Source organism: Sciurus carolinensis, chromosome 12 (assembly GCF_902686445.1).
Source record: "Sciurus carolinensis chromosome 12, mSciCar1.2, whole genome shotgun sequence".
NCBI classification, from domain to species: Eukaryota; Metazoa; Chordata; class Mammalia; order Rodentia; family Sciuridae; genus Sciurus; species Sciurus carolinensis.
In genome coordinates, this window is record NC_062224.1 from 94,835,662 (window position 1) to 94,858,370 (window position 22,709).

Below are 22,709 nucleotides of genomic sequence, written 5' to 3' on the forward strand. Positions count from 1 at the left end.
TATGCATATGCAAGAAAATATTACATTTTAGAAAACAAGCTATCATTTTTAAAGATCCTTTTGGTAAAATCCCTGCAAAGTCTTTAAGAAACAGAACTCAGGAAAAGATTTATTTTACATTAAACCAAAAATTGAAATTTCTATTTTGAGTTCAATACAATTGCAAGCATGCCATTTCTCATAAATCCTTCTACAAACCATAATTATTATTTACTTAATATGTACTTCCCATTCCTTTCAAACTTGTTTTCAAGAATTGGATTTTATGTACCAAAATGAAGGTCCATAACACAATGAGCAGGTAAGGAGATAAACTTTCTGCTTGAATGATTCTTTGCAATATTCAATACATCCTAATAAAGGATTGCTAATATAGACATTGTTGAGGCATCTAAATATCACCAGATTTTAGCCCAAAGGGTTTCAGGCTCCATTATCAGAGTTTTTTCCCCAGGTTGAATAATGGCTCCCCAAAGATGTCCAGGTCTTAAAGCCTGAAAAGTGTGAATATGTTATCTTCCATGACAAAAAGGAGTTGATTATCCTAGATTATCCTGGTGGACCCATTTTAACTAGCTGGGATCCTTTAAGAGGAGTGGCAGGAAGGTTAATGTGAGTAGTAGGATGTGTGGGAATGGAGGCAAGAGGTTGAAGTGATGTGAGGAAGAAACCAAGAGCCAAGAAATGCAGGTAGCTGCTAGATGCTGAAAAGGGCAAGGAACAAATAATTTCTTCCAACCCCAACCCCCCACCCCTCCCAGAAGCAACCAGCCCTATCAATGTTTGATTTAGCCCACCGAGACTGGTTTTGAACTCTGCTCCCAATCTCTAAGCTAATAAACGTGTGTTGTATTAAGTTACTAAGTCTGTAGTAGGTAGTTAGAGCAGTAATAGGAATCTCATACATCCAGGTAACTCCAGCCTTTAAACTCCTGCTTAAGAGAAGATAGGAATACAACAAAATAGTAATAAATTTAGAGACAAGAGCAGTGAGTGCTTCAGTGTGGCTTCTTCATACCAGACAGTAAACTTGACCTCTTTGAACCCCTTTGCTACTAAAATGGACATAGGGTCTATCTCACAAGGCTATGACGAAAGGGAGCTCGAGTTAATCAGTGTGACTTAGGTAGAATTATTTATATACGATCGCTTTATTTCCTTTCTGCTTATTTAATGTTCACAGAACCATGGCTCAGACAATAGTAAGGGGGATTAGATTGATCATGCTTTTCTGCAAGGATCTGAAATTTATTCAAAAAATTTGTACAGTGCTTACATTGTGTAAGAAAGAGATCATGATAGTACAGGAATAGAAAATATTAATCAGTGACTATGAAATTGATAATTTTGGAAAATTAACATGATTAAGACATGTGTGGAATGAATTGGAGGAATGTGAGAAGGCCAGGGAGAGTTAAACATCATGTTGTGAGTATTTAGAGTTTTTAATTTATCAATGAAAATAATTAAAGAAGAATTGGCAGAATCAGAGGAAGTTCCTTTTTTACATTTTTGGCTTATGATTAAGTAAATACTTATAAACCACATGTTTATATTTTGGAAATACTAGAGTTTTGGGAACTGAACTCTCCAGTCGATTTTTTAGTTTAAAAAGTGCCAGTTCTTTGTTCTTGATTTTAATAAAAAGGTTAAATTTTTTTTTTTTTTTTTTTTTTAAAGTGAGGTGCAGTGGTTCAAGTACAAGAGAACAAGGGTTGAGCCAGGGGAACTGTGGAGGGATGAAAAGATACACAGCAGTCTGGGGTGCCTGTGTGTCTGGGGGTCAAAGGAACAATGTCTAACCCAATCCTCTGAGCGAATGCTGTTCCCAATTGTGATCACAGCAATATCAAAGGAAAAGCAGGATTGAGGAAGTAAATATGTAAAAGAAAGCTCTGAGATGCACAGATCGTTTAGACAGTTTTGATTAGCTTTTCTGTGAGCGGTTGCACCATTTTTATAACCCATTCAAGGACAATTAAGTCCTTTTAAACCTCTATGAAATGTCTCCACTAACATAAAATAACTACTTCTATTTACACTTCACTAAGAAAGGCAAGAGAAAAAACCAAAAGATTGATTCTTGTACTTGGTACTTGAATAATTTAAGTAAAAGCATAACATTTTAACTTTATGCAACTGCTAGGAAATACTCATATTTTAGAAATTGATATATCTAAGTGAGGATGTCATGAGTGATTTGGGGAAATACAATTAAAATAATGGAGAATTTGAACTAATACTAGTTAACATACATTGAGTGTATGTATCAGAAACTTATCAACCATTATCTCCTGGGTTATTGTTCTATGATATAGACAATATTTTTAGGCTCATTTTGCATATGAGGTTTAGATAACTTTCTAAAGATTATATGTAGCTTGGAAATGGTAGGGTTGGATGGAGCACGGTCTGTGGTGAGAGCTGGTATTTAAGTGGTGTTAATTGTTCACTTGTAAGATTTAGTTTAATAAAGGAAATGGAACAGAAGAACAGAATGGAGAACTATGGGCTTAACTATGTGATAAATGTTTAAATACTGCAGTAACTGCTGAATGCAGAGCAACAGCTAAATTTTAGGAATAAAAGAAGAAATGAACTAGGGAAGAAGAGGCAGCACAATCTCAGAGAAAGACTAGGGCTGTAGAGTGGTGTGGAATATTTTTAGGAATACTCTTCATAACATTTTGGGAAAAAGAACACAGGATAAAGAGGACAGATGACAGAAAAGAATTACAAAGAATAAGGAGTGATAAAATACTGAGGAATTTGCTAAGGTATTCTGTGGGAAAAATAAACAAGACCAGCAAGAATGAGTTCAGATGAGTGGGCAGTTCACACAAGACTGTACTGATTATTTAGTCCATGTTATGTTCCTGTTTAAATTACAAGGGGAAAGAAGGATTGATTATGATTTTTTACAGTAGTCTTCAGAGATTTATAGAATAGTTATATAGGGAGTTTAATTTGGGATTAAATAATTTAAAATTTAAATTTCTTTTCTAAACAAAGGAAAGAAGAAATTATTTTTTCTTGATTCTGCTTTGCCTCAAGTTACTGCTGGGTGAGGCACAATTTATAAAGCAATGAGCCTGAGTCTTGTATGGTTCATAAATTATTTCTGAGAGCAATTCTAAAGGAGAAGTTTGAAATGTTTTGAGCAATGGCAATACTACTGAAATGTGTCTGATCTCCCAAAGTGGCTGCTTGGAAATACAATGCTCATTTGGTTATATAATTCTTAGTATGCTTGTTGACAAATCAGTCACATTACTTTCTAGTCACATCTCATGATTATATGTCCTAAATGTACTTTCTTTGTGTTTTCTTAGAATACCAAGTCCCTGATAGTCAAAGAAACATCTGCCTCACTAAAGAGAAATATTTAGAAACTTAACAAGATTTCTGATGTGAATAGAAGTCTTATGTTTTAAACGGAAAGTAACATTTTACATTTTAGTGGTTTCACATACCTATATTAATTGATGAGAATTAAATTTGCCTTTAAAAATTTTTTAATTTGTTCTTTTTAGTGAGAATTAAATTTGAATCACATGATAGAAATTATTGAAGTTAATAATATTATCCATACCAAAATATTAACTTCTCTTTTGAAGAGAAGAATGTTTAACCCAACTCCCACATTTTCATAATATACATTATCAATTGATCCTTTACTTCTTTTATAGCTAAATATGCTAACAGCAGGGATATAAATAGGCATTTAATTGATTTCCCCCATGCTTCAAATTTCTACGTTGCTATTTTGTATACATACCATGTGTTTAACTGTTCTTCTGAGCTAGGTATTCCTTTCTTTACTATCTGGTAATGAGTTTAGTATTCAACCCAAAAATATGTAAGGCAAGATAGTAGCCATGGGAAATAGTAATAAAGATAAAGAGTGCAATTTTTAGGAGTATGTTTCAACTAGAATATATGTGTACCTTTGGCAAAAAATATTTTTTTAACTTTTTTTTCAGTCCAACAAAATATTACAGTCTGTGTAGGAATTTTGACATGTTAGAAGAACGATGCTCTGTCAATTGTAGCATTTTAAAAATACACAACAGATAGAAGGTGATCAATTTTTCCTTGTCTTCATGGACATTAATTCCTAAACTGAAAGGAGTGTGCACCAATTCAGGCTCTATGTATCTAAATTAAAATTCTTGATTACATCCAAATGTATTTTATGCATAGCATATACTCTTTTACTTTTTTATAAAGGTTCTATTAATTTTATATTACTAAATTATTTAAACCATGACATAAAGTTTATTTAATTCTTTAGCCAGATTAAAATTTCAACTATGGATAATTTGTCCTATTACATAAATCCAGAATAGAAAAGAAGAAAGGCAAGTGAAATTCTCACCAACTCAATCAATTTTTTTCCTTAACAAATAATAATATTTTTTCATTTATTTTCATCATAATCAGGTATCTCCCTTTGTACCAAAATTTTGCTTATATATATATATATATGCTTATATATATTTATATATGTATTTATATGTATACATATATATGTATATATGTGTATATGTGTGTGTATTTAACTTTAAACCTGTAAAATCTATTTTGCTACAATGGAGAAGGGAAAGGTAATTAAAACTATTCACTTTTTTGCAAGTATAAGTAAAATATCTGGCATTATGCTTAGTGATGTTCAATCATGTAACTTTTTTTGACAGGCTGAATGGGTTTCTCTTAATTTGTAGATTATTGCTGAAAGAACTCTCTTTTCAACATTATAAAGAAGGCAGGAAGTCATCAAATAAGTGCTCTGCCGGGAATCAGACAGTAGCAAGTCTCCCATTGAATTTATCATTCTTTGACTGCTTGAGCCTTTTAATCCTCTGATTAGTGGTGCTTAGGCTTGACTTATAGACTGGCTACAGGAAATTCAGAAATGTCATACATACATTAATTTTCAATCAATTGGTTTTTAGACAGTATGCTTTACATGGCAGGATATTACACAAGTTGTTAACCTAGATAGGATGACAAGGAATTTACCTTCTTGAACAACTACCCAAAAATTTTCCCTGGTTTCCTCTTGCTTGCTCAGTGAGTCCAAAGTCCTTGGCATGGTGGTATGTAAACTATTTCTTCTAAGCACAGATCTTTTATTTGTCCCTCTCAGACGCTGATTTTCTGTTATTCCCTGATGGTGCCTTGCTCTTTATTCTTGTTCATGCAATTTCTTCTACTTAGGATTCTCAGTCCACCTTTTATTATCTGAATATTTTCAAGACTTGGCTTCAAAGTTGCCAGCTCTTTGAAGTCTTTTGTGCTTCTCTTTAGACCCCACCCCACAACTGCAGCCTTTCGTGGGTAGTACTATAATGCTGCAGGTCACCTGCTGCATAGTCTACTGCGTCATTCTGTGTTCCCGTTTTTTCCCTCATTTGGGGTGGAGATAGTGTCCTATACGCCTCACAGCAGATGACATAGTGCTTTGCACTGTAAGAGTGAAAAGGTACAGAAAGAACAAGAGAAATGGTGTGGTAGGAAGCCAATATGCCCAACTAGGGGCCACATTGGGAGGATTAAAGTAACACAAAAAACAATGAGGAGGGACTTAATAAGTAACATCATTAATGGAAGTGATTGCCATGAATAAGCCTCTGCTGCGTGCCAGACTCTGATTATACCCTCTGCATAGAGTTTATGAATATATTTTTTATAATTTCTTAGATTCTCACGATATAGGTAAGGAAACGTGTAAATTCATGCGGAAGTCACTTAAGTGGTGGAAACAGTATTCAAACAAAGCTTAACTGATCCCAACACTGATATTCTTTATTTGCATGTAATTATAAGGACAAATCATGTGCATCCTTTGGTTATAAAGGTATTTGTCATATGTTTGAAAAAAAAAGATCAAGTAGTATTTTGATTATCTCTGAAGTTAATTTTTAGAGAAGACTTATGTAAGAGTAAACACATAATGATCCCATATGATTTCCTAGTGCTTGTTCAGAATTTTCCAACTCATTCTTCAACAGCTTCTCTTCAGCATCTATCTTTTCCTGCCCTTTTTGTCTTAAGTGACCTATATCCATTACAGCATGATTCAGAGGTCCCTTGTCTCTTTATTTGATAAAGTTTCTAAATAAAAAATAAACATCAGATGGCCTTTCTTGATACAGTTTAAAAAGCAGATTGTACTCATTGTCTTATGGAGAGAGAGAAATTGTGCCCAATATGGACAAATGAAATTCTTAAACAAAAATGGAAGAATATTGGTAGAAACCCTTTCATAAATTTTCTTTGATTTGGACAATAATACTAAATGATAGCCATCTATTATTTCTTCTTTTAAAGTGATAAACTGATGCTCAGAAAATGCATTCAGATTTTTTATTCATACTTTCACAACTAATAAACTTCTTAAATCATTAACTGCTGGATGTGGGATTGAAGTTTAGGTTTCTCTAAGTCCAAATGTGCTTTCTACTCCACTTATGTTGAGAAGTTTGCTCTCTAAAAATATGGCCTACATTAACAAAGACATGCAGACCCAAAGCCATGGCTATATATATTTCTTTCCATAACCATGATATGTTTAGGGAGCCATATGTTAAAGTAGTTCATTTTTTTCCATGGGAGTAATGATACAATTCTGAGTTATATTTTCGGCCATACAATATGTTTTATTTTACTTTTTAAAACTTTTATTTTGACAGAACTACAGGTTCCTAGGAAGATAAAATGATAGGACAGAAAGGTCTTATGTGCTCATCACAGTTTTTTCTGGTGGTTTGCATCTTGTACAATTATAGTACAGTAGCCAAACCAGCAAATTGACATGGACATGTGTATGTCCAGTCTTTGTCATTTCATCACACATGAAGGTTTATGTAACCAACGTGGCAATCAAGATGGAGAATTGCTCCACCACCTCAAAGGTCTTCCTCAAGCTGTGCCTTTATGTTCACCACTTCCACATCATCTCTACCGGCTGGAAACCACTAATTGGGTTTTCTATCTCTCTTGTCATTTTAAGAGTTTTAGATAAACAGCATTATATAGTAAATAACCCCTGAGGATTGGCCTTTTTCACTCAGCATTATGACCTTAAGAGACATCTGCATTGTTTTGTGTGTGAATCATCCTGGTCCTTTTATTACTGAGTAGTATTTTATCATCATGCATACATCACTGTTTGTTTAACCATTCACCTATTGAAGGACATTGTTTAGGGTTTTTGATCTATTAAAAATAGAGCCACTACAAACAGGTGCAGATTTTTGTGTTTAGGTTAAGTTTTCATTTATCTGGAATAATCATGAGTGATTACAAGTGCTGAGTCTTATAGAAAATGTGTGTGTGCATTTATTTATTTAAGAAATGGCTGAATTATTTCCTGATCGACTATTGTTCTACATCCGACCTACAATTTATGAGAGACCCAGTGAGTCTGTATGCTCCCCAACTTATTCTGTTGGTGTTGTTCTGTTGTCTGCTTCTATCAATGATGCAGACTGATCCCGTATCATTCTCAATTCTTTCCATTTGCATTGCTGGTAACATGGAATATTTTGCTGCTGTTTCTTTTCATGTTTCCTTTTCCTTTATTGAGCTGGACAGATGATTTATCCTTTCAATATAAATTTTTATGTTCTTCATACCTGGGAATTTTCCTTTCATCACATTTTTGATAATTTCCTTTTTTCAGTTTTCCCCTCAATCTTAAGTTTATCAAATTTAAGTTTATGAACATCCTGAATTTAACTTCTATATTTGGACTTGGTCTTTTCTCATCACTGTGAACCCTCAGTCTAAGGTTATGCTTCCTTTGTATGAATTTTGTTTTTGTATCAAATAAATTTCCCCAAATTAAAAATATATATATTTAAAATGTAAGACCCTTGTATAGATATCTTTATTATTGTGAATATATTCAATACTTGTTTCTTTAATATTATCTTAGAATGGTCTTGAGGGAGAGGCAAAAATACTTTCAATCTATTAATTCCATCTGAATTCTTATTCAGCCTTTAATTCTTCTCAACACCTAGCACTAATTATCATATGTCACAATAATGTTGGTTGACATATCATATGCACAACAATATTGGATATAAAAGTACAATTGAAGAGAACAGAATTTTAAATATTTTGATGTCTTTCTTCATCTCCCCACAACTAGGGAGCGCCTTATAGCAACATGACTTTAACATGCCATGAACATATATCTATAGGACAAATTTATTGTTGAATTTGTAAATTTATTTTTAAAGAAATAAGCTCCTTTCCCTAACCCTGTTCATAATGTAGAAAAGACAAAAATGTGTGTTTGGTGTGTATAGATTTTGGGGATTTGGGGCATGATTCAATATTTTCACTCTTTCTGTGTTGACCTCCTTTTCCCATTTGTATTATTGCATCAGGCAGTAAGATTATAGAACAAAGATTTGGATGTGGCTTTATATTAATTGCATAACACTCCTCATTTGAGAAACATTCTTCTCCTTTATAGAATCTATGAAATTGCCTTAATACTTTAATTTCTCCATTAAAAATATTCCTTTAAGTCAGAGTAATAGGTGTTTATGCAATTTTATATTTCTAATGTAACATGTAATTTGCATAAATACCTTTTTTCTCTTCATAATAATTGGCAAATAAATTTAAATATTCTTTTACAAATAGGCATTGCAGAACCAAAAATAGTAAAAATTTAGCTTCTGTCGGTAAGAAAAGTGGTTAATGTGTCAGCAATGACCTCAAGAAGTGAACTTAACAATGGAGTGAAGCTCATCTTATGCTCACAATGAAGATAGCATATATTCAAGAAAAGTAGAATGGGTGTTTGGATTTTATGCTCTGTTCGCACTTGTGGGAGTAGACCTATACATTTTAGTTGTACAGAACTCATTTTCACTGAATTCAGTAAGGTGTCGATTTATTTCCAAGTAAATCTGACAGTTTTAAGGCGTTAAAAGTCCAATCACAGCCAATAATGTTAAATTTTGATTTATTAGATCAAAAAACTTATAACCTAGATCACTATGAGGTAGATTTACTCCCCTGAACTTTTTATTGCATTAAAAAAGAAAAACAAATTGGCTTGTGAAATTCTAACATTTGAACTACTGGAAAAATAATTTTCAATTTTATAACATTTTAACAAAGTAAATTAATTGAATTTAATCATGTTTATATGTGAAAGTATGAGATATTGTTAAATCAGTCTTTAGCTCTCTATATCAGTAATATTACTTGATCATAATAGCTGATGTCTGCAAATTATTTCATAATTTATTTAATCAGTCCTGTTAAATTTTCAGTCATTTCCTCTTATCCACTATTTTAAGTAATATTGTGATGGACATTCTTGTCTACATATATTTTATGCATAAATATTTATGCCAATGTAAATTTCTGCAAATGTAAATTCCTAGATCAAATTTTATGCATAATATATATTTTCAGACTTATTGGTAAACTGCTCATTAGACTTGTTTTTCTAATTTGCTTTTTCATGAAGAACTTTCTTTCAAATTTTCCAACAATGAAGTTTTATGATTTAAAAAAAACTACTTATCATTCTGATCGACACATGCCATAGAATAGGCGATAGCCTATTTTGTTGAGACTCTCATCTGAAACTCATAAATATATTTGATCTAGAAAAACACAGTGAACCATAAACACAAATTATGAATGTAATAAGCATTTCCATTGCAAATAATAAAACCAACTTATTTATTTCAGGTAAATGATAACTATCTGTGCTGAAGTTTACTATTTAATTCTTCATCCTTCTTATACTTCCAATCTTATAAATTCAGTTAATACATCTTACAAATAAAACCAGTATGAATTTCAACAGGCCTGTATCATTGTATATGCTTCTTTTAAAAAAATCGAGAATATTGTATTCATTTCGTGTATGGGGTATAGTTTACATTGATGATTACATCCATTTTGCTTATCAAAGTAAAGACAACCCTGTTGGTGATTAGGCAATATGACTTGAAAATAATAAGCATCAATTTAGTTACATAAGCACAATTCCTGATGTGATTAAATTGCTATAGATGCAGAAGTCAGAGTCATAGTTTTTTTGCCATGATAATTTTTTCCTCATATCATCATTTTATGCATATAATGGGTTGAAACAGATTTTCTCTATTTACCGAATGCTCAGTTAATTATTTAATAGGACTTTGCTTTCCAGATGGCAAATCCTTTTAGGAATGCATTCTCTTTCCCTTTAAAATGTAATATTTTTTATTTCATACAAATTTTGATTCAGCATAATTTTTGTCTTTTTAATTTCCTGCTTTCTTGCATTCATAAGATTTAGGGCATTGTGTAATCTGCTTGTCGCTAAGAATGTTTTGTTGTCAAGTGCTTCTCCTTCTAACCTTTTGTATAGTCTGTGTTCATCTTCCTAAAGGCTGCTCCTTTCATGCTGCAATATTCCTTTTATTCATTGCTCTTTGCCACCTTGGTAGCATTATATCCCCCTCCTTATTAAGGCTGCATGATATTTGACCAACTTTTAGTTTCTCAGCTCATTGAAAAAGTTTACTAAGTTACCTATTATTTGTTGCATATTGAAAGGGTTTCTCTATTTCTGGAAATTCTCTTATGATAATCTTTTTAATTTTTACTTTTTATTTTCACAGACTGCATTTTGATTCATTGTACACAAATGGGGTACAACTTTTTGTTTCTATGGTTGTACACAATGTGGATTCATTCCATTCATGTAATCATGCATGTACATTTTGAAAGACATGGTTGACTTCTTTGGAAAGAGTCCTCATAAAGCTATTTCATCTGAAGGTAAAGCTGGTTCTTCTACCATCCTTGATTATGCTGTAAAATAGAACCAGAGAGGACTAGAACCTGGAACATGCAAGGACTTTTGAAAATGCTCTTTTGACTTCACTATCATATGTGAATTAGATAGATATACACATTAGATCATTGGTGGTGTTCACTTGCTCTGAGCAAGTGACTGTTACACTTCATATCCTTTACTTACAGGGTGGGTGGATGCATAATGACACTACTTAAACTTAAAATCAGTTGTTGTGCATATTGTAAATACAAAGTGAGTTAGTACATTTTTGCTTATGAAATTAGTGTTAGTCCAATAGACTGTATTATACATTTCTTGATCTTCTAAAATTGAGGAAATTGTATTTCGTTTTGCATATGAGGTATAATTCACACTGCTAGTTACTTGAATTTTTATCCTCAAAGGAAAGACTACCTTCTTGACTTTCTTGTTGATTAGACGATATGACTTAAACATGTGAAGCATATACACACTTAGTACTTCACAATTTAGGAAATAATTTCTTATATTATTCAAAGTCATTAAAAATAAGTTAAAGTAAATATTGTTATCCATTGTCTTTCAGGTGTGGATATTGAATATACATCATAAAACTAATAAGTTGTAGAGTTCAAATTGAAACAGATTTTTTTTAATCATTTGGACAGGGGCTAATTTAGCTTTTTCCTTTTTCTGTTAAGTTTGGTAATACTAGATAAAACACTTTGCTTATCTCATAACTGTTCAAAGTATTTGGAAATAACTCTTGATCTATCAAATGTTATAACAGAAAAAGGAATATCATTATTTTAAAGTCATGCCTAGCATTTCCCTATTCTGGTACCATGAAGATTACCCAGATTTGTCAGTCAATATGTATACCAGCCATTTCATTGTCCTTGTTCTTAAGTTGTAATATTAGCTTGATTCATAGATTTGAGTCTTAATTATTTGTCATAGAGTAGTCATATTTTATCTCTATGATATAGTAAACCATTTTAACAATCTCCCATACATGGATATTAATCCTTTTTGACAAAACAACTTAGATCCGCATTCTTCCTGTAGGATCTGTCTATTCCAAGTTAATCAAAACTGAATTTTTCTTGGTATCACAAGACTTGAAAATTTGAAAAGTAGGGACTCAAGGTAGCTCACACTCATTCTCGTCAATAGTATAAATTAAAGACAGAAGAGAACAACTTTTATCTTTGTCACCACCAAATGGTTTTTCACAGCTTAAAAAAGTCTCACCTTCCCAGTCTACCCTTAGCTATAATACCTTCCTGTTATTTCAATTCAGCTTCTTAATGATTACCTTGTAACTAAGGCATTCATTGGCCTGAGATTGTCTTTGTGGGATTACCTTTGGCAGTATGCAAGATATTATTTTAGAAAAGATGAATAGTGTTTAATAAGTATAAATGGAATCCACATATGTTTCTCTATAGATGGAGATCTGTGAATGTCAAAATCTGGCAACTATTTTTATATATTATATATATCAAGTATATAAGTATATATTTTATATATATATGAGAACTATCTATTATATATATGTGTATATATATATATATTCCTCTGTGAATACTTTCGGTATTTTATGAGCAGATTTCCATGTGCAATGTAATCATTATTTCCATTTGCCCAATGTGAAATTCACATCGAGGTGAAATACTATTCCTACGGGAACAGCAAGTCATGTTTCTGACTCTCAGTTCAATTTCATCACTAGTGCAACACGAAATCTCGGTCAAGTGCAACTACTTTTGCCTTATCCTTTTATGAAATAGATCTCTTTCACAGATAACCTACACAAGGGAAAAATTATACCCAAATGTAGAGCAAAAATCAAACTGAAATGAAAACTTGTCTAATGAGAAAGTTATTTAAGTGTCTTGCAGAATTTGTCATTCTGCTGGGACTTTACTACCAAAATGGAGTTATAGATATGGTTAGCCCATTGATCTGTTAATATTAAAAGATACTCCCTGTGCTGATTTTTTGATATTATGAATGTAGAGAAATGCATACATCTGTGAAAACAGTAATTAAGTATTGCATGTGTATTTTTCATATCTGTCATTACCTGTATATTTGCTCTTCCTTATCAATTGTTGTAGTCTTAGGAATAATGATAGAGGCACTTACATATGGCAAAATTAGTTTTTAACAATCAGTTTTTGTTACAAGGTCCTTTTTTGGAATACATGATGCTATAAATCTCTGATAAATAACGTGGTAAGCAGTCTGGGGATTTTGTGCTTTTATAACTTGGAGCTTCATCTTTTTTTTCTCTTTGAGATCTTTCCTGTTTTGTGTGGTCATATCAGTAACTGTTTGGGTCATTTTTATTAAATCTATTCATACCACCTTTAGGCGAATGATTTATCTGGTCTTCATCTATAGTTCAGATCTTCCTCTTGAGCATCTTATCCTTATACCACTACTTAAAATTCTCTGCAAATATTAACTTTCACATGACCATCATCTTTGCACTCTATCCAAATGACTCCATCTCTAGCTTCTTTGTATTAATTTTTTTCTATCATCTATTCAGTAATCTGAGCAAAGAATTTTAGAGACATTTTTACCTTTCCTCTCTCCCATCATATCCAATCTAATTTCACATTTCTTGATTTATTCATTTCACTTTCTCTTTGCCTTTCCTAGCTGAGCATAGCTTCTGTCTGCTGTTTCTGCAACTGCCCCATAACTGCTCACCTAGCATCCTCTCTTGCCTGGATGAAGGCCACACCCCATGAGGCTACACGTTTCATCTTTCTGAAAAACAAATCTGAGGTTATGTCATTGCCTGACCAGATGTCATGCAAAGTACTGCAATTTCCTCCAAGGCCAACCTTTATGCAAAGTCAGAAAGAGACAGCTGCCTGTATGAGGTGAAGCAGAGTTGCTGTTTCTCCATCACAAATTTCTCCCTTTGGGACACTTTCACTATTTCTGAAATTTCCATCTTCCTCATTCTTTGTGTTGACAAATGAAAGTCTCTTTGAAATATAGCACATAATTTTTAAATAGTTATTTTGAAATAATTTTAGTTTTACAGATAAACTGGCAAGATATTACCAACTTCACATAGACCCCACTCAACAATTCCTCTCCCATAATGTTTTATATTATTATGGTATATTTGTCAAAACTAAGAAACAAGTGGCACACTAATGAATGCTATTTACACTTCAAAGTTTATTCAAATTTCATTTGACTTCCCATCAATTTATTTTTTCAGTTCCAGGATCCAGGTGGGAATGACACAGTGTATTTATTTTTATTTTTTAATTATTATATTGATGCATTATAATTACGCATACCAGTGGGATTTATTGTTGTATATTTGTACATGCACACAACATAAAATTGACTAAATTTGCCACAGTGCATTTTAATATGGTTTCTTTTAACAGAGAGAATTGCTTGAAGTTATTGTAAACTTAGTTTTAGATACCCTTTTAGAATGATAAACAAATAGGTCAATAGCAGTAAAATTTGGAGAGAATGTTGTGGTGTTTGAGGGGAGTGTGTCACTGTGGAGCCTTGCACTGGAAAGGTCTGGTACTATTTGGAAACCCTGGAAAACAGTCACACCCGAGGGCACTTGATTTAGGAGATGTAAAATTCTTGAAGCATCAGAACACAAAATGGTTCACTAGAAATAAATATTTCAATGATGTTGGAGATTAATGTTTTTAATTACACAGAGCATGTGAATCACTATGAGTACAACTCAGAATGGGAAAATAATTGGGGAAACATTAAAAACATGTGTCATTGGTCAGAAGTATGAATTTACAAATTCTTGCTAAGGGATCCTTTATGTGGCGTTTGAAGGACCTATTGGTCTGGGAATGGAAATAGATATTCTGAGGTTTGAGCAATTAGTTTGATTACTGCCTTGCCACTATAGTGTTTTTCTGCTGATATAAAATCTATAGTCAGCCTTAGGCATTTGAATGTCATGCTTCTATATTTAAACAAATTTTCTCAGGTTCTAACGGGCAAATATAACTTTCTGGCTAAGTCATCTACAGAGGACCCTGAGGGAAAATCTGTGCATTTGTCAACTTCCCTGGAAGTATCAGCTGTAGTCCCCAGCAAGGGCAGGATATTGGATTAGTAGCTCCACTTCTAATTTCCTGGGAACATATTGTGTAGTAAGAAGGACATTATAAGAAAAATATGCATTAAATACCATTTAAAAATGAGATGCACAAGAGATTTACTTGCTATAATGTGTGTGTGTGTTTGTGAGTGCATGTTTATGTTTTTTGGTTATTGTTCTTAGTAAAATTTCCCATTTTGATATGATGTAAATGTAGAATTGTTCAAGTATTGGAAATGAAAACCACATTAAACATATTATCTTCAGATCAGAGCTCTTCTTGTGTGTATATAGGATTCATGAGAGAGTAGTTTGATTTACAGCAACTTTACACCCCTATAGTACATCTTTTTAACTTATCATCATGTTCATATTATACATGAATACGCAAATAATTTATATGAAAGCAATCTAAAGAGGCATAAAATTAAATCAATAAGGATTTGTTAATTTTTATAAAGTGTCAATAACTTTCTCATTTATTTGTTTTTCTTTAGAGCTTAGTACCTAAAGTTATAAATGGAAAACAAACAGGATCAGGATGATTTTATATGAGTTGCATTTCATCAATATGCTGGGGATTAGACAATCCCGAGTCATAAAACTTTCCTCTATTTCTAATGAAAATTCAACCCTGATGTCAAATTCTTATAAGTTTATTAGGCACTTGTCATAACACTCATTATACATTAGATCATTTTATATGCTGAAGAACAGGAAAGGTAATTAAATTGGTTGTTTCATTAGTTGATGGACAGTTTTAAAGATTTTATTTCTTCTGGAAAATCAAAGTATATTGTTCTTTCATCTTCTAACTGTTTAGTAGAGAAATCAGACTGAAAAGAAATCTAAAGTTTATATAATAAAATAATTTTACTATGAATATGACTTGATTTCATTAATAAACCTTAATAACTATATTTTTAAGATGTGTAGATTTAGTTTTAGAATTTAAATATTAGATTTTTCTTTGTTAATGTGTGAATTCAACTTAAAAACATGTTTAATTAGATGAATTAAAGGCAGAAAGTCATGATAATATTACCTGTTGTACAGTCTATTCTTTGAAAATATGCTAATTGCAGGAACTATATGTAAGTAATAAGTCTTTGTAAATTCTTAAGGATTATAATTAGCTTTTATGACTTCTTTTATCTGGCCAGACTTAAAGGTATACAAGTGATTAAAAAGTCAGCCAAGTTGAAAAAGAAATTTTCATTATTTTTAGTCATTTAGGTAATTCTGAATTTGCTTTTTTGGCCTCTCATGTTATTTTCTATTCTCCTTTTTTCTGAAACTACTAGTGGAGAAGTAGGAAACTAAATTTATCACATGGTAAATAATGAAAGTCATGTTCCAGAGCAGTTTTCACCCATCATTTGGTGGCCAAGCTTTAGACTGCATGTGTTTCCTTATCAGAAAAGCGTGGAGCACTATTACAACACTCTCTCACACATAGCTTCTGTTAACATTTCTATTGTCTGAGTTTCTACTCTGTGGGGTGCTCTGATTCTCAGTCTCTCATGCAATCATTGTTATGTAGAACATCTTCTGTGCATATATTTTCCAAAATGGGTATTGCTATTTTGTATGCAAATATTTTAACTTAAAGAGACTTATGTATTTCATTCTACTTCTTAATGTCTTTCATCCAGCATTGTGCTTTTTAAAAAAGATTCATTCACGTTGCTGTGTGTCTTTCACTTATAATCATTGTAATATACTTCATTGTGCACCCACCCTTCTCTCCCCATAACCACTTTCACCTCCCAGTGACAAGCAGTAAGGTATATTCAATTAAGCTGCCCTTTATCACCATTTTTCAGATGAGGAAACTGAGGCATGGAGAGTTGAGTAATCTTATCAGAATTGCATAGCTGGAATTAAAACCTGCTGTCTGTTCCTAGATTCCATCACACTTTACTCCTACTGTGTGCTGCTCTGATAGGTTAGTCATCAGAGCATGCAACTACTCTGTTGTGTTGTATTCCAAATAGTTTTATCCAGAAGGACGACTCTTGCCCCAACTTTGACCTTTGTATGTAGCTTAAACAGAATAGATAATCCAGTGACCGAAATCTGAATCTAAACTCTATTAGCCTTATGATGAGGCACATGGTATGAAAGGAAGAGCTAAAAGTATTATTTTGTATAGTTCTCTGGTCAAGGCTGAAATGGCAAGAGAACTGGTACTTATGAACTGTCTACTAGGTACCATCATACAAAAATTTTGTATCCACTAATTACCTAGTTAGATGCCCTAGGAAGGGGCTTAAATGACTGCTTCCTAGCAAATCAAAAAGTAGCCTGAATAATCATAATTGCTAACTCTGGCAGAATCAGAACCAGAAGTTTACTTAATGCAGTTCATCCATTTTTGTACCAAACCACAATGTTTCCATTTAATGAATTGATTTAAAAAATAAATAGAGGTAAGAGTGCTTGATTTCTCAGATGTTTATCTAATTTTGGAAAATTGTATGTATAGCCTCAGCAAAGGTTCATGTGAAATTCTTCCTAAATACTAATTTCTATGTGTTTGTTTTCATATGGTTTAATAACCTATGAGAGTAAAAGTAGAAAATATATATTTTGTGTGTGATATATATTTCATATGTGAATTGGAGATTGATTTTCTTAGAAAACAAACATTTTGAAATGAAATTGATAAAGAAAAGTTTGAATGGGTTCTCATGTTAAAAAGTTTACTGCATTCTTACAGCTGTTTGAACTCTGCCCTCCCATCTGTTTATTGGTGTAGAGATGGACAGCATGTCTATGTAAAGTATTATTTGTCTTTCATTTACCTTTAAGTGAAAATGGCCAGCATCTCTTTATGATGATTATGACATGAAATTATTAAGTATCTGCAATAGTTCTTGGAAGAACCACTTCTAAAAAATTGTTGGATAAAAAATTTCATATTCTTTCAATAGATAATTTTTCTATGCTTGAGCAATGGTGTGATGTTGAATCAATATCAGTTTAAGTACTAGAATGGCACCCGAACCATAAAACCCATCAGTAAAGACAAAGTAACTAAGCCAAAATTGGGAAGTAAATTATATTTCACCCAGGAGGATCTCCAGTAGATACATTTTTCTCCTTGTATTTCTGCCTCAAGATAAATCTTGGGAGAGAGCAATGTTACAGACAGGCCAAAACAGAGAGTTGAGTTCAACTTAAATTCTGACAGATTTCACTGTTCTGGGAGGGTCAGAGTCTAGCCCAGGGAGGGTGAAGGTAAGGGCAGGCTGCTGGGGTGAGATCCTGTGATGTCCCCCCACAAACCACAGAGGAGATTGTTTTACTCCTCTCCCAATTGCTCAGAGGCAATTAGCAGAAGTAATTAATAGTGCTACTTTGAGAATGCTGAGGCTGCTTGATTTATTTTCAAATCAAATGCAAAATTGTAGTGTCCCATTAACAAACCCAAAGGGATACTTGACATGTCTAATTTTAATGACTAGGTATTTAAGATAATGCAATATCTCAAAAACCTATAAGCCAGTTTTAAAGAACTTAAAATTTTATAGAAGTTGCAATTTTATTTAGGATGGCATGAAGATAAACATTTTTCAAGAAGGGGAAAGAGTTGACAGCATTTGTCATAAATTTTAGGGCATATTGTAAACTAATATTATGTAATGGTATGTGCATTTATACTAGTATAATAATGTACTAGTAAATAATGAGTTAACCACACTTCATCTTTAGTCAAAATGCCCATTTGACTACTGAAATCTTATTAAGTTGCAAATTAAAAACCTAAATCATTTTTAAAGAACTTAAGATTCTACAGGATTTGTAGTTTTATTTAGGGTGGTATGAGTGTTTTTCAAAATTATTTTTAAAATTAGATTGGAAGAATGGTAAATATATTAACTTAAATATATGTCTCAAACTTTGAACACAATAAAAGTACTGATTTTATCTTCTCATATTCTGCCCAAGTTATTTGACACATGTGTGTATATATATATATATATATATATATATATATGTGTGTGTGTGTGTGTGTGTGTGTAAGTATATATATATGTGTGTGTGTGTGTGTGTGTGTGTGTGTGTGTGTGTGTGCATATATGGAGTAATTTCATATTAAATGTTTTTTAAGGCTATATATAACATCTTTCTGATAGTTTCTTTATATAATTCATTATTTTAGGGTCTGAAAATTGAACACCTACTAACTTTGTCCTTGAATAAAGTCTTATTATTACCTATTCTAGTTGCTTTTCTAAAAAGATATAGGAAAATGAAGAGAATTTTTTTTTTTTTTTTTAACACGTCTTCTAGCTCTAAAACTCTATGGGTTCCATGATCCTATGTGTGTTTTTTTTTCCCATCTCCTGTGGAGTCTATCATCTTTGTTCATCTTTTTTACAAATTTGAATCAGACTACTTGGCAGAGTGTCAGTTCTCTGACAGTCCATGACAATATATTATTTTGTGCAAATGTTACCTAGTGAATAGCTAGCAAGTTTTCCTTTTTATGATTCTAAACTTACTGAGTTTGATGAATAGAATCTAATATTTGTCATTTTTATCTCCACATGTCATTATTTTAACCTTTATAGCAAGTTCATCTATATAACAAACTTTAAATCTCTTTATACTCACGAATGCAGTGCAGGGGAAATCACTTTCCTTCTTACTCTTTTGATGTCTTCTTTGTTGATTGGATGGTTGGGAGAATTTGTACTTCTTTTAGATGAACTTTTTTTCCCAAGCAGTAATTTTTCTATATTAACATGTCCCCTACCATATATGTTTCTTTTCTACACAGTCTTCATATAACCTCATTATTTTTGAGGTCAAGTTTAATATCGAAACACCATTGAATCCATTCCATACTCAGGATATTTAAATTTTAGTTAGTTTTAATTTGAAAGATTTTGGTGGTGTTTCTATCAAGTTGTAGTAAATCAGATTCAACCATAACCACTACTGTCTGAATCTCTTCTAAAAAAATGATCTAGGGCCTGTATGTACTTCAGTGTCCCGAAATCTTCTCATTGTGAAGTCACCGTGTGATATGTAAATTTTTTTCAGTCAAAAATATGTAAACCTTTACTTTGCAATTGTCCTCTGACGAAAGAACTCAATTTGAGAAAAATAATGACAAGCCATTTTTTTCTTCTCAAGGAAGCATTTGCATGACTTTCATATGGTATAAATGTTTGCATAGGAAATTTATTATTTATTATACATTTGCATGGCTCATTGCTTTTTGTTTTTATGACAGTTTATCTGGAGGAAAATGCTTAAAAACTGCATACTATTATTTTATAATCTTACCTAATCAAGAAATACCTTTTTAAAAAATTTAATTTTTTTTTAGTTGTGGATGGACTTTTATTTTATTTATTATCTATATGTGGTGCTGGGAATCAAACCCAGTGCTTCACACATGCCAGGCAAGTCCTCCACTGAGCCACAACCCCAGCCCCAAGAAATAACTTTTAATGCATAAACAACATCTTTATTAAGTCAAGTAAAGATTGAAGGGAAATTGCCAAACTATACTATTTTTTTTTAAATTGAGCTTAATTGCAAAGATACTTGAAAGGATGATAGAGGAAGAGACAAACACTATAGCTGCCCAGATCACTTGAATTTTTCTTATATCAATAAAATATCAATTGTCGCACTGGAATCACCTTTAATTCCCATCCTATCGAAGAATGTAGAAAAACTAAACAAAACAAAATGAGGGACTGGATAGTTCAGCTTTAAAAAATAATAAGAAAATAAAAAAAATCCTCTGTAGAATAACAGCACTTTCTCTTTAGTTCTATTTGTTTTAATTTCATTTAAAAATGCATATTGAAAAGTGATAAATAACTTTAAGTTCCATTAAAGATATCAACTTAATTTTAAATTTGAAAAAACTTTTATGTTTGATTTACTGGTAAGCTTATCTAAGTAGTCAGATTTTAGATTAATTTTTGGAACCATTTCAAACCTGGAATTATGCTCCCAAATATAGTACAGTGTTTTTATAGACAATTGATGAAAATGATTATTGCTTTTTTTTTTTTTTTAACTTTTAGTCTAAGGTAATTGCTTAGAGAAAACAGATGGATAAATAGGGACATGTTTTGGCTACTTCAGTCCAATCCATGTTCAGTGACTTACTTGTATACCCCTGAGGTACTTAGGTAACCTTTGACAACCTTCATTTTTCTGCCTTAATATGTAAAAAATAAGACTGAACTCTTATGCTTATAATCAGAAATAAATGAGGTAATCAACTTGAGTGTTTATCGAACTGATTGCTGCATCATGGAAATATTAACAAATGTTAGCTATTGTTGCTAAAGGATGAGTATATTAAAACAAATTCAATATGAATATAAAATTCAAAGAGAATTTAGAATATTATTTTTAATTATTAGTGAAAAGTTGAAATAAATTAAAAAGGGTCACAACTGTAATTTAGAGCAAATGTAAATGGACCAGTTTAAAAAAAAATTGCAGAGCATCTCATACTTTCATGTCAGATTGTTTCACTATCATGAAGGGGAGAAGCAATAGAAATAGCAAGATCTTAGCAAACTAATGCCGCCAGGTAGTCTGGCAAAGTTTTGAAATAGAGATGGTGAATTCTCAGCACGGGGTTAGGAAGAAAGGTCACTTGAGTGATAGAATTATGCATATTTTCTACAGATGCAGGATTCTGAAAATGTGATTTACAGAGTTTATAGGAAAGGCAGTGAAGGAAGGAAGAACTAAAGATACGGATTGAGGTTTCAGCAGAGGCATAGTTTAGCCAGGGCTATGAGTGTTGTGAGAGAAATTTTAAGGATGAATGTGGTAATATATATGAAACACTCTCTGTTCCCTGGAAGAAAGGTTCTATAAAAACATAACGTATTGCTGATTCTTAGAATGAATGGTGAAGGTTGAAAGATTTTCAGACACAGGGAAAGGGCACATTCACAATCCAGTGAGAGGCAGAGGATATTGAAAATGGAAAGTCAGAAACAAGAAAGGAAAAGGAAGAAAATGTTAAAGCTCCTTAGAAGACTACGCACGGCACAGTTTTAAACAGAACTGTCTTTACTTGAATTGCTTTGTAAAATAAGAATTTTAAAAATGATTTTTTTTTTACTTCGAAGATAACTGTACTTAGGATTAAATAATGGAAACACATAAAGATAAAATAAAAGAGTGGTCAAGAAGAGCCAAGAATGAATTTGGGATAAATGTCTAAGGAAACAATAACATAAAAGAAAATGTATAATAGAAACAGTAAAGAAGTGACTGTTCAAATAAAATTATTTTTATTTTTATTTTGCCAAAATATTTTGGGAAATATTTTGGGGGATTGAATTGTTTTAGAACTTCTCTTAAAATGTTTGCATGTAGTGGCTAGTGTAATAGCTTACAAAAGGATTTATAGCCAATTTTAGATGCATAAATAGAATTGGAGGAAATACAAGGAAATTAGAATGTGCCACCCAGAGTGTCTCATATGGAGCTTCTGATTACATATCCGGATCTCATAATTGATGCAGAGGTGTCTGTCGGGGTAACTCGGCCAACAGAATGACTTTGAAACAAATCAACTATCCACATTACAAACACCAATGAAACGTGTTACCATTGAAAGTCTATACTCCCTTAATGACATAAATCTGTATATACTTTTGATACTCTAATTAGGTTACCATTTATGTTTTTACTAACAAGTATTAAAAATTAGAATTTTACAGCTAAATGGAAGAGATGTAATAATTAATGTCTTATGATTTGAGGAAGATTTTCTGAAAACAG